This window comes from Leucopleurus acutus (genome assembly GCF_964270905.1).
Source record: "Leucopleurus acutus genome assembly, chromosome: 1".
NCBI lineage: Eukaryota > Metazoa > Chordata > Mammalia > Artiodactyla > Delphinidae > Leucopleurus > Leucopleurus acutus.
Genome location: NC_139142.1, coordinates 203409861 through 203422520, shown reverse-complemented (window position 1 = coordinate 203422520; position 12660 = coordinate 203409861). Strand labels below are relative to the sequence as shown.

Here is a 12660-nt window from a genome sequence, read left to right as displayed (position 1 = left end):
ATGTCTTACAAGACAGCACAGCACAGAGTAATTACCTTAGATGAGGAAAACATGTAAAAAAAAACATTTGCAAACACAGGAACTAACAAAGTCATGGGTAGCAAACCTCAGAGTTTAATTTTGTCCCTCCATCTCCCTCATCCTATGTGTCGAGTCCTATACTGTGGATTTCCTTCAAATAACTCAAGTATCTCCCCCTACTTCTCTGTTCTCCCTGCCAGCATCCTAATCCAGGTGTCTACTACCTCATATCAGGATTGCTACAGTAGTTGCCTAACTTGGTTTTATGTCTCCCATTTCTCTCAGTTCCAATCCATCCCATAAATCCCTAGGAAATTAATCTTGCTGAAGGAGTTTTGAGAGCTTCTGCGGTATCTCCTTGCCAGCAGGGCCCCGGGGATGTTCATTCTGTCCATCACACCACCCAGAACGTTCAGTCAATGCTTGGTGAACAGTTCACAACTGACAGGTCACTCCCAGGAGACAGTCTCTGACAGCTTCCCGCTGCCTGCATGGTATTCACACCCCAGTTCCTGAATTCAGTATTTAACATTTCCAATGAGCTGGTTTATTCCTCCAAACTCCCTACATTCAGGTGTTTGCTCACAAAACTCTTTGGCCATCTACTAAACACTAAGTGCTAAGCATACGGAAGTAACACATACAGTCAATTCTTATTACTCAGGGTAGTTCGCTGTATAAAGTCACTGCAAACAGTGAATTTGTAGATACCGAATCATTGCTCCTGGGGGAATATAAAGTTTTGTTCCTAAGAGCCTCTGGTGAGAATATTTTCGTTAACCGATCAATACATAATCTTGTTCTATGTGTGTTTCTGTTTAAAGACACCTTACTTAATACACATTGTTGATTCACTACCACTGAACCCACGGGCAATCCAATACACATACTTTCTCTGTGAGGCACATCACAGCCCCCTTGCATTTTGGCACTATGCTTGGGGAACATTTTAACCAGGAAGATCACCAGCTCAAAGGACGAAAATGCAAAAAACGTGGCACTAAATACTGGGAAGACGACACTTGTTTACAAAATGAGAGCGGATACAAGAAGGCAGAGTGTGGTCCTGTTCAACCCCAGCTGGAAACACGTGCACCAGGCAACTCCAATTTTTCGTGGCTCCACACGTGTCCGTGAATAACTGCAAAAGTGCTATACGGATTAACTGGGGGGATTACAAATACATTTTAGCAAGGATGTGAATACACAAATACAGAATGTGCAAATAATGAGGATTTTAATTGTCCTTTAGGAAACTGCAGTCTAGCGAGTGTGTTAAAGAGACCATAATAATCTATTCTGGTAAATGCTACAACAGATGTGGGCATGGGGTTCCCTGTGAACACAGAGGGGAGACACTGTTGACTCACAAGCCACAGAAATTCTCCCAGGACTAAGCCTTTGCCCTGCCATCTCCATCTTTTGCTGAACAATCCGTACTTTAAGGTCTACCATAAGGCCTCTCCCAAGTCCTCTGGCTTCTCCCTCCTCTGAGATTCTTTTGAGTTTTGCTGCCCTCGTTTCTAGCACTCATAACACATTGCTTTGCATTGTAGGCAGGTGCGTGTGCTTCTTATCTCCCCAAGCACTGTGTAATCTCCTTGACAGCAGGAATCTGCTACTGCCCGCCATGCTTAGGGCAGCTCCCGCAGACAGTGAGTCTTGGTTAAATGGACCTGAAACAAGACAGCCTTTGCCTACTCCTTTTCCGATGAATCAAAAATCTCTCCCAACACAAATACATTCATTTTCAACCTCATACTTGGAAAGTGCACGTTCAAATTCAGAATCTAACCGGTAAATTTTTATTTGGAGTTGCCTCTAAGTCGAAAGTGTATTTTCATAGATCTTCTTTACAACTTTATTGCTTTTTGAATATACAATGCTGGGCTTGTAAATGGTATTCACTACACCACTGCCCATTTTCAGTGGGTCTCTATCTCCTTTTGTATAGTTCTTTAATTTGATTAGCATCTTGCTCTGAATTCACTTCCAGCAGTATGTTAACTCTTCCTGCTTTTACTGTCCATAGAATTTTACATTAATACTTTGATATTATAAAAACAAAACTGAACTATATGTTTCCAAAATCTTCAACTTTATCATAGAAATCAAACGGTGTGGCTGACAAAATAACAGTTCTTGCAAGATGACTACACATTCATGTTCCGGCTCTTAAACACACACACACACACACACACACAAGGCACAGCTGCTTGCTGTGGCTTCTCAGTGTCTTTGGCTCTACTAACTCTTGTCAGGATTGCTAACAAGTCTGGCTGGCTGGCCTGCCCACTGAGGCCACATATACGAACAAATGTGAACAGTGGGCACCCACACAGCCAGCACGGCTGAGGCTGCAGAGTTTCTTTCTGGCAATGCCAATACATCTATTTTGAAACCATAATTTTGCATCTTTTCTAAAAATTTCACAATATTTGCTGATAAATGATACATGGCTCAACCTAAATGTGGTTATAGCCCAAAGGAACATGATGTTCGTAAGCCACACTATAAGAGGCAACTGAAATCCATAGGTTTTAAAACCAAGTTGGCAATTCCACAAAAACGGAAACATAAATGGATGTCAGAATTAATGATCACTGTGAAAAACTATGATTAGAAAAGAATTTTATATTTTCATAAAAATTCTCAGAGTTTTAATGTTTATATCTCTGTGTATTCTTTTAAAGAGGCTATGGGAGACCAAATTGGGAGAAAAGATGTGAATGTAGCAGCCTCTGGAAATGCATGTCAAGTGTGTCCCAGAATTCCTTGGCTTTGGTAGAGTAGAAGGATAGTCTATCCTTTTATCGTTGTGTAAGCACTATGACAGAAAAGCTTTCAAAACTTATTCACTCATACGAAAAGTTATGCATTCACAGAATAATATTAAGAGGGCCCAACAATTTTTGAGGTCCAGCTCATATTCAAATATTCCCATTTCTTTGCAAAACTTTCTTTAGAGCTTTTTAAAAAACAAACAAAACCTAGATTCAAAAGGGATCATACACTGTATTCTTGATATGTCTTTTTAGTCTCTTTTAATCTAGAACATTTTTATGGCACTGACTCTTTTAAGAGATCGGGACTGTTGTAGAAAGTCCCACAGTTTGAGTTTGGCTGACTGCTTCCTCAAGGTGTCGTTTGACTTTCCCCTCTTTTCTCTGTACAGACCTTCCTTGACTTATCCATGGGGCTGTGTCCTAATAAACCCAGCACAAGTGGAAAACACATTTAACACACCTAACCTACCGAACATCACAGCTTAGCCCAGCCCAACTTAAACATGCTCAAAACACTTACATTGGCCTATAGCTGGGCAAAATCATCTGACACAGAGCCTATTTTATAATAAAGTGCTGAATATCTCTTGTAACGTAGTGACTAGTGTACTGAAAGTGAAAACCAGGATGGTTGATGGGTACAGAATGGTTGTGAGTGTTTGAGTTGTTTACCTTCCTGATTACATGGCTGACTGGGGGCTGCAGCTCACTGCCACCGCCCAGCATCATGAGAGAGTATTGGACTGCATATCCTACCAGAATTAAAACAGACCCAAATAAATGGAGATATACACCATATCAGTAGATTGGCGATCTCAATATTGTTAAGATTTCTATTCTTTCTAAATTGATCTATAGATTCTCAACAACAATTATTAAAATTCCATAAAGCTTTAAAAAAAGATTTAGACAAGATGACTCTAAAATTTATATATAAATGCAAAACATCTCAGATAGCCCAAAGCATCTTAAAAAGTTGGAGGACTTAACACTCCTATTACAAAGCTATAATGATCAAGATAGTGTGGGACTGACATGAGGATAGAAAAATAGATCAATGGAAAAAGGAGTTCTGAAATAGATCTGCTAATATACAGTCAATTGAATTTCAACCAAGGGACCAAGCTAATCAACTGAGAAATAGTGTTTTCAATAAATGATGCTAGATCAATTGAATATCATATGAAAAAATTAACTTGGACTCCCCTTTCCACACCACACTTAGAAACTAGTTTGAGGTATATCATATAGTACACTAGCCATGAAAGTAAAATTGATAACTTTAACTTCATCAAATTAAAACTTTCTGCTGAAAAGACAGCCTTAATACTGACTGGGAAACATCATTCCACAGCACATAAATCGAACAATGGATTTGTATCCAGAAAATGTGAAGAACTTCTTCAAATTGCCAAAAAAGATAAACAATCCAAATTTAAAACGGACAAAAAACTTGAAGAGACTACAAAATAACATATATACACACGAAATAAGCACATGGAAAGTTATTCAACATCATTAGTTATCAGGGGAATGCAAAGGAAATCTACAACGACATACACTTTTACTGTTAGAAGGGCTAAATTAAAAAAAAAAAGAGCAACATTAATGTTGGCACCAATGGGAATGTAAAATTGTACAACCACTTTTGTATACTATTTGGATGTTTCTAATAAAGTTAAACTTCTACCCTATGACTCAGAAATTCCAATCCCAAAACAGGGCAAAACTAATCTATAGTGATGGAAATCAGAAAGTGGTTGCTTGGGGTGGGAGTGGGGATTGACTGGAAAATAGCATGAGTGCACTTTCTTGGGTGAAGGACATGTTTTATATCTTCTTTTGGCTGGTGGTTATATGAGTGTATACAATTGCTAAAATGCATCAAACTGAGCAATTAAGTGTTAAAATAACCTATAATTTTGAACAAAAAAATTCAGACAAAACCCAACACATATTATATGCTTCCATTTGTTTCCAAATAGAAATAAAACTATTTAGGGAGGCATTCTCAAATATAAAATGATGAAAACAGAGTAAGATATGAATTACCATAAAAGGCAAGAGAGGGGCTCTCCCCAGACTGCAGGGCAGTGGGCACTGGGGGGCCGTGATAGGACAGGCAGCCCGGGTGTCTGTAGGGTGATGATGGTATTCTGCTTCTTGGCTTGGGTGGCAGGTATATGAGTCCTCCCTTTTCAAGAATTTACTAAGCTGTACGTTTACGTCATGCACCTTCCTTTATGTATATTATATTTCACAAATTAGAAGCTTTAAAAATGTGTTTTAACTTCCCTATAAACACACACTCACACACACACACACACTCTCACACTCACACACACTATAAACACACACTCACACACTATAAACACACACACTCACACACACTATAAACACACCCACCCACACACACTATAAACACACACACTCTCACACACTATAAACACACACACTCACACACACTATAAACACATACACACTCACACACACTATAAACACACACACTATAAACACACACACACACACACTATACACACACACACACTATAAACACACACACACTCTCACACACACACACACTTACTGTCACACACAGGAAATGGTACTGAAAAGCCAATCTGTTCAGCTATGGAGCTAAGCACACATCACACCTGGATGGATGAGATATATAATGTGCATAAATAAAATCCAAATAATCCTCAAATTAAACATCCCCAGAGCTTGCTTTAAAATGAGGAAACTAAGATTCAGAAGATTAAATTATTCACATAATTAATTTTCATTTGGCATTTCAGTACCTCAGTTAAATCCATATGCTTTTAAAAGTACACAGATGAAAAACAAATAACAGAAGGAAAAATGTTCTTATTGATACAAACATATAAAACATATATTCTATTTTATATCTTACATAAACCCTAAAATGTCACAAGGACTGGTTTCGTGGTAAATGAAATCTCTGGGCAGCCACAAAGAGATTAAATCTCTTTTGTATGCAAACAAGCACAGCTTTATTTTTTCCCCCCTTTTAAAAAGAACAAATAAACCCAATGTAAAAAAAAAAAAACTATGTAAATGCAACATAATTATGTTTAAACCACAGAAGACAGGAAATTTAGAGTTACAGATTCCATGGTAAGTTTTAATTCTATCCTTGTGCATATGTTTTATAAAAGAGTCTTTCATTACATGATCACATAACACTGGACTATGTAACAATCAGTTCAGCAAATGTTTGTTTTACAATGTGTGGAAGGAAAATATTTTTTACAGGATAAATTGTAGGAAATTAGTATATTATTTAGGTAAACTGTCATGTAAAACTTCTTAGAATCTTGGGCATTTACAGAATATTAATAGAAACATTTTTGCTTGATTATTTTCTAAAGAACATGAAAATTAATTCTTTTGTAGTCAGGCACTTATATTTGAAAGCTGACCTTTAGGTTTAAGGTTATTCTGAAGTAATGAAAAACTTAGGACATTAGAATTTTAGCATGTTTTGAATCATGTATGCCAGGAATTTTGTATTAAAGGCACAGGAGAGACAAATAAATCATGAGGATCTACAAGTTCCTAAAAAGTCTGAAAAACAGCCCTTATTATCACTACTGGCATTTGCTAGGCTTCCTGACAACTCATATATCTGAAATTTGACTTTTTCAAAAGGAAAAGAAAAGCATTGATCCTGACTTTCCTGTATTAACTATATTTCAGGCTAACCAAATGGTTAGCAATCAACTCTAAGATAAACCTAGTAAAAGTATTAGGTTATAAAGGTAAAGAAAAAATTCTCGTGCCCTCCAAATGAAAAGATCAAATAACTCACAAAGAAACAGGAATTCGACTAACATCAGCATTTTCCCAAAAAAGGTATGAAGTAAGACAACAATGGAGCAGAAGTTTTTTAATTCAAGACAGAAAGTGGGAACCAAGAATTTTATATCTAGCAAAGCTGTCCTCTGAGTATTTATAGGAAAATAGCTTCACTAGATATAAACATGTGTTTCTGCACAGCAAAAGAAACAATCAACAAAATGAAAAGGCAAGCTATGGAACAGGAGAAAATATATGCAAGCCGTACATTTGATACGAAGTTAATATTCAAAATACATAAGGAATTCATACAACTCAATGGCAAAAAAATTAAATAAATAACTCAATTTAAAAATGGGCAAAGGAACTGAACAGACATTTCTCCAAAGAAGACATGCAAATGGCCAACAGGTATATGAAAAAATGCTCAACAGCACAAATCATCAGGGAAATCCAAATCAAAACTACAGTGAGATACTGCCTCACTCCTCATTGGAAGGGCTGTTATTGAAAAGACAAGAGATTAAAAATATTGGCAAGAAGTGGAGAAAAGGAAATCCCTGCACACTGTTGGTGGGAATGTAAACTGGTATAGTCATTATGGAAAACAGTATGGAGGTTCCTCAAAAAATTGAAAATATAACTATCATTTGATCTAGTAATCCCATTTTTATGGGTATATATCCAAAGGAACTGAATTCAGTAGCTAGAGAAGATATCTGTGCTCTTATGTTTATTATAGAATTATTTACAATAGCCAAGATATGGAAACAACCTAAGTGTCCATTGACAGATGAATGGATAAAGAAGTTGTGGTATATTTATACAATGAAATATTATTCAGCCTTAAAACAGAAAGAAATCCTGCCATTTGTACATGGGTGAACTTGAAAGACATCATGCTAAATGAAATAAGCCAGACACAGAAAGCCAAATATTGCGTGAAATCACTCACAGGTAGAGTCTAAAACAGTTGAACTTAGAGAAACAGTGATTCAAATGGTGAAGGGGCTGGGAGTGGAGGAGATGGGGAGATGCTGGTCAAAGGGTACGAAGTTTCAGTTATAAGATGGATAAGCTTTAGAGACCTAGTGCCCAGCATGGTAACTGTATTAATAATAATGTGTTGTACACTTGAAATTTGCTAACAGAGCAGCTTTTAAGTGTTCTTGCCATACACCAAAAAAAAAAAAGTATCTTTGTGAGATGAGGTTAATTAGCTTGGTTGTTGTAATCATCCCACAAAGTATACTTATATCAGAACACCATGTCATACACCTTAAATATACATAATGTTTAAATTTGTCAATTATACCTATATAAAGCTGAAAAAAAGAAAGGTACTTTAAACATATAAAAACATAGGGAATTCTGTACCCATGAGCCCTTTTTGAAGATTCTACTAGGGGATGAGCTCCAAAAATTAAACTCTGACTGTAAAACTGCAGCAAAAACTGGTAATAAGTATATGTGTATATATGTTTGCTGGTCTAGATTAAAACAGGGGCAGGGTCAAGGGTAGAATAATAATGTTCCAATTTTACATGTTATGACAAAGTAGAAACAATGCACTTTAAAGCGGAGAGGATAAGGAAGAGGAAAAGAGAAAAGTGAAATAAGCCCATTGATTACTATATAGACAATGGGTGGGAATTAAAAGATACCAGCAAGAACTGAGAAACTAAATAGCAAATAACTACATAACAGAAAGAAGAAAGCAAGCATTAGAAAATGTACAGGTACAAAGACAGTGACTAGAATGAAACAAAAATGCAAACTTTTCTAAAAAACACCAAAAAAAATTAAAGAGCAAAGATTACAAATCTTACAGAGAAGAGCAAATATAAAAGAATATGAATAAGTATAAAATATATGACATTGTTGAGATCAAACATCAATGAGTGCGAATGGGTCTAGCTCACTTATTAAAATACCTTTAGCTTGGCGCACAAAGCAAGACCCATCTATACACTGTATGGAAGGGCACACCTAAAAGACAGTGGTTCAACAGAGACTAAGGATAAAAGGTAGACCAAGATACTCCAGGAAAATGGAAAAACTATGAACGCAGGGGTAAAGATTCTTATAACAAAGTAGAAATATCAAGCCAAAACTCATTAAACATGACAAAGAAGAGCTCCTGAAAAATTAAAATCCACAATTCACAATGATTAGAAACATTTATGCACCAAATAATATACTGCCTGCCTTTAAGAAGCAAAAACTACATGCGTTGTAAGAAGACATAGGTAGAAGCACACTAATAATTTTAATACACCATTTTCAGTATGAGACAGATCAAATGCATGAAAAATAGTAAGTAGAGATAGAAGGCTTACATAACTTAATAAAATAGATCTTAAGAATACACATCAGGACTTCCCTGGTGGCACAGTGGTTAAGAATCCACCTGCCAGTGCAGCTGACACGGGTTCAAGCCCTGGTCCGGGAAGATCCCACATGCCGCGGAGCAACTAAGCCCGTGTGCCACAACTACTGAGCCTGTGCTCTAGAGCCCACGAGCCACAACTACTGAACCCACGTGCCACAGCTACTGAAGCCCTCATGCCTAGAGCCTGTGCTCCACAAGAGAAGCCACTGCAATGAGAAGGCCACGCACCGCAATGAAGAGTAGTCCCCACTCGCCACAACTAGAGAAAGCCCACCTGTAGCAATGAAGACCAAACACAGCCAAAAAAAGAAAGAAATTTATTAAAAAAAAAAAAAATATATATATATACATCAAACTCTACACTCTATTGAAAGAGGATACATCTTCACCCCAAGCACCTATAGATGCTTTGTAAAAATTCATCTTCTATTGAGTCATAAAGAAAACACCAGTGAGTTCCATAAAAAGTGGAAATAAAACACTGACTAAACTGCAACATAGTAAGAAATAGCTAACAAAAACAAAAAATAAAAAGGTTCCTCTTTGTGGAATTAAAAAAAAAAATTCTATTAAACAACACCTGGCCTAAAGGGAAAATATAAACTGAAATTAAAGAACGTCCTAAAAATAATGATAATGAAATCACTACATATCAGAATGTACAAGGGACATTTAAAGAAGTGTCAAAGAAAAACTCATAGGACAAAGTATTTTTATTATTAAAAAAAGAGGGAATTCCCGGGCAGTCCAGTGGTTAGGACTCCACGCTTCCACTGCAGGGGGCCCGAGTTCCATCCCTGGCCGGGGAATTAGGGTCCCACAAGCTGCATGGCACAGCCAAAAAAAAGAAAGTAAAAAAGAAGAATAAAATTAAATATCTTCTCAGTTCAAATAAATTAGAAAAATAGTCACAAAATAAACCCAAAAAAGGCAACATGGAATAAATATAAAAGAAATGTATGAGGTAGAGAATAAAAGAACAGTATATCTAATTAATAAAATTTTTTCAGAAAAAAAATCAAAATAGAGAAACTATACTAGATAACTTGATCATGGAAAAAACAGGAGAAAGCTCACATACACAAATATAAAATGACAAGTGGAAAACAACCATTGAAATGAGACAAAATTTAAAAATCATAAGACATTGTTTAAATAAATTCGATGATCTAAATGAAATTGATCATTTTATAAGGAAATGCAGATTGCCAAAATTGACCCCAATGCATAGATCAGATTTCACAGAACTAGAGAAAACCAGTAAAGAACACACACACAGACTAGGTCCAAATGACTGCACAGTATAATTCTCTCAAAACTTTAAAGCCTAGATGGTCCCATTGCTCAATAAATTATTCCAGAGTATTGAAATGAAAGAAAACTTCCTAATTCCTTTTGTGAAGCAGGTATAACATTGATACCTAAATTTGATAAAGATAGTTGTAAAAAAAAAGAAAGAAAGAAAGGAAGGAAGGAAAAGAAAACCACAGACCAATATAATTCAAGGATATCATTACAAAAATACCAAGTCAGATTAGCAAACAGAATCCTACACCACATTAAGAAAATAGTACATCATGACCAAGTGAAACTTGTTCCCAGAATGCATGGTTGGTCCAGTGTTTGGAAACCCATTAATATTATTCAATATATTGATAGATATAAGGGAAAAAATCATAATGGAGTATTCGGAGCATAATCTCCATAAATGCTTAAAGAGGAATTTGACAAAATTCATTGCCTATTTCTTTTTTTTTTTTTTTTTTGCGGTACGCGGGCCTCTCACTGCTATGGCCTCTCCCGTTGTGGAGCACAGGCTCCGGACGCGCAGGCTCAGCGGCCATGGCTCACGGGCCCAGCCGCTCCGCGGCATGTGGGATCCTCCCGGACCGGGGCATGAACCCGTGTCCCCTGCATCGGCAGGCGGACTCTCAACCACTGCGCCACCAGGGAAGCCTCCTATTTCTGATTTTAAAAACACTCTTTAAAAATAGAAATTGAGAGATTTTTTAAAATATGATAAAACATATATACTTTAGTCCTCAAGACACTATTTTACATAATAGAACACCACTAGAGGCATTTCTACTAAAATCAGGAACAAGGCAAAGAAGCTATCTCCATTACTATTTAACACTGCAGTAGGGAATTAGCTAATGAAATTAGACAAGAGAAATCAATCTAAAGAATAAGAATTTATAAAGAAGAAATAAAGCTTTCTTGGGAATATCCTGGAGCAGGGTTCAGCAATTTTTTTTGTAAAGGGCCAGGTAGCAAGTATGTCTTTGTGGGTTATTTGGTCTCTGTAGCAACTATCAACTCTGTCATTGTAACATAAAAGCCACCAAAGACAATGTATAAATCAATGAGTGTGAGTATGTTCCAATAAAACTTTATTTACAAAAACAGGATTTGGCCCATGTGCTGTAGTACGTCAACAATTGTGCTAGAGAATCAACAATAAAGTGAACTCAAACAATAAGAGAATTCCATTAGGTAGCAGCATAGAGAATTAATACTCAAAATTCAATAGTGGTCATAGAGACAATCAACTGAAGCACATAATGGCAGTAAAAAACCATTTATACCACCAACAAGGAAGATTAAATACTTAGGAATGAACTGAACAAAACTGCACGAAATCCACATACAACAATCTTCAAATTAAAAAAACTAGACTTCAACAAATGAAAAGTTTCTATAATTTCACTATGGTTATGTAGGATGTTAAGGGAAGCTAAGTGAAGGGTATATGGGAACTCTGTACCATGCACTCTATACTTTTGCAACTTTTCTGTAAGTCTTATGCTATTTCAAAATAAAAGTTAAGTTGGTGGGAATGTAAATTGGTGCAGCCACTGTGGAGAACAGGATGGAGGTTCCTTAAAAAACTAAAAATAGAGCTACCATACGATCCAGCAATTCCACTCCTGGGTATACACCCAGAGAAAACTCTAATTCGAAAAGATACATGCACTCCTATGTTCATAGTAGCACTATTTACAATAGCCAGGACATGGAAGCAACCTACATATCCATCAATGGATGAATAGATAAAGAAGATGTGGCACATGTATACGATGGAATGCTACTCAGCCTTAAAAAAGAATGAAATAATGCCATTTGAGGCAACATGGATGGACCCAGACATTGTCATACTGAGTGAAGTAAGTCAGACAGAGAAAGACAAATATCATATGATATTGCTTATATGTGGAATCTAAAAAAAAATGATACAAATGAACTTATATTTATAAAACAGAAACAGTCTCACAGACATAGAAAACAAACTTGTGATTACCAAAGGGGAAAGGAGGGGAGGGATAAATTAGGAGTTTGGGATTAACATATAGACACTACTATATATAAAAATAGATCATCAGCAAGGACCTACTGTATAGCACAGGGAACTATACTCGATATTTTATAATAACCTATATGGGAAAAGAATCTGAAAAAGAATACACATATATGAATCACTTTGCTGTACACCTGAAACTAACACAACATTGTAAATCAACTATGCTTCAATTAAAAAATAAAAATTAAAAAAAAGTTTAAAAGAAAGTAAAGATCCTGAGGTATGGAAAAGAAATTTTAGATATTTAAGTTTTCAGCATGAATACTTTTTAATTGTTTGAA

General features: G+C 36.2%; 1 protein-coding gene across 1 annotated transcript in view; it reads right to left on the bottom strand.

Annotated features, from left to right (window-relative positions):
- The window catches only part of ODAD2 (outer dynein arm docking complex subunit 2), a gene marked incomplete at its 3' end in the record, with an annotated part of 115860 nt that overhangs the window by 37400 nt on the left and 65800 nt on the right, over positions 1 to 12660 (bottom strand). The window lies entirely within an intron of this gene.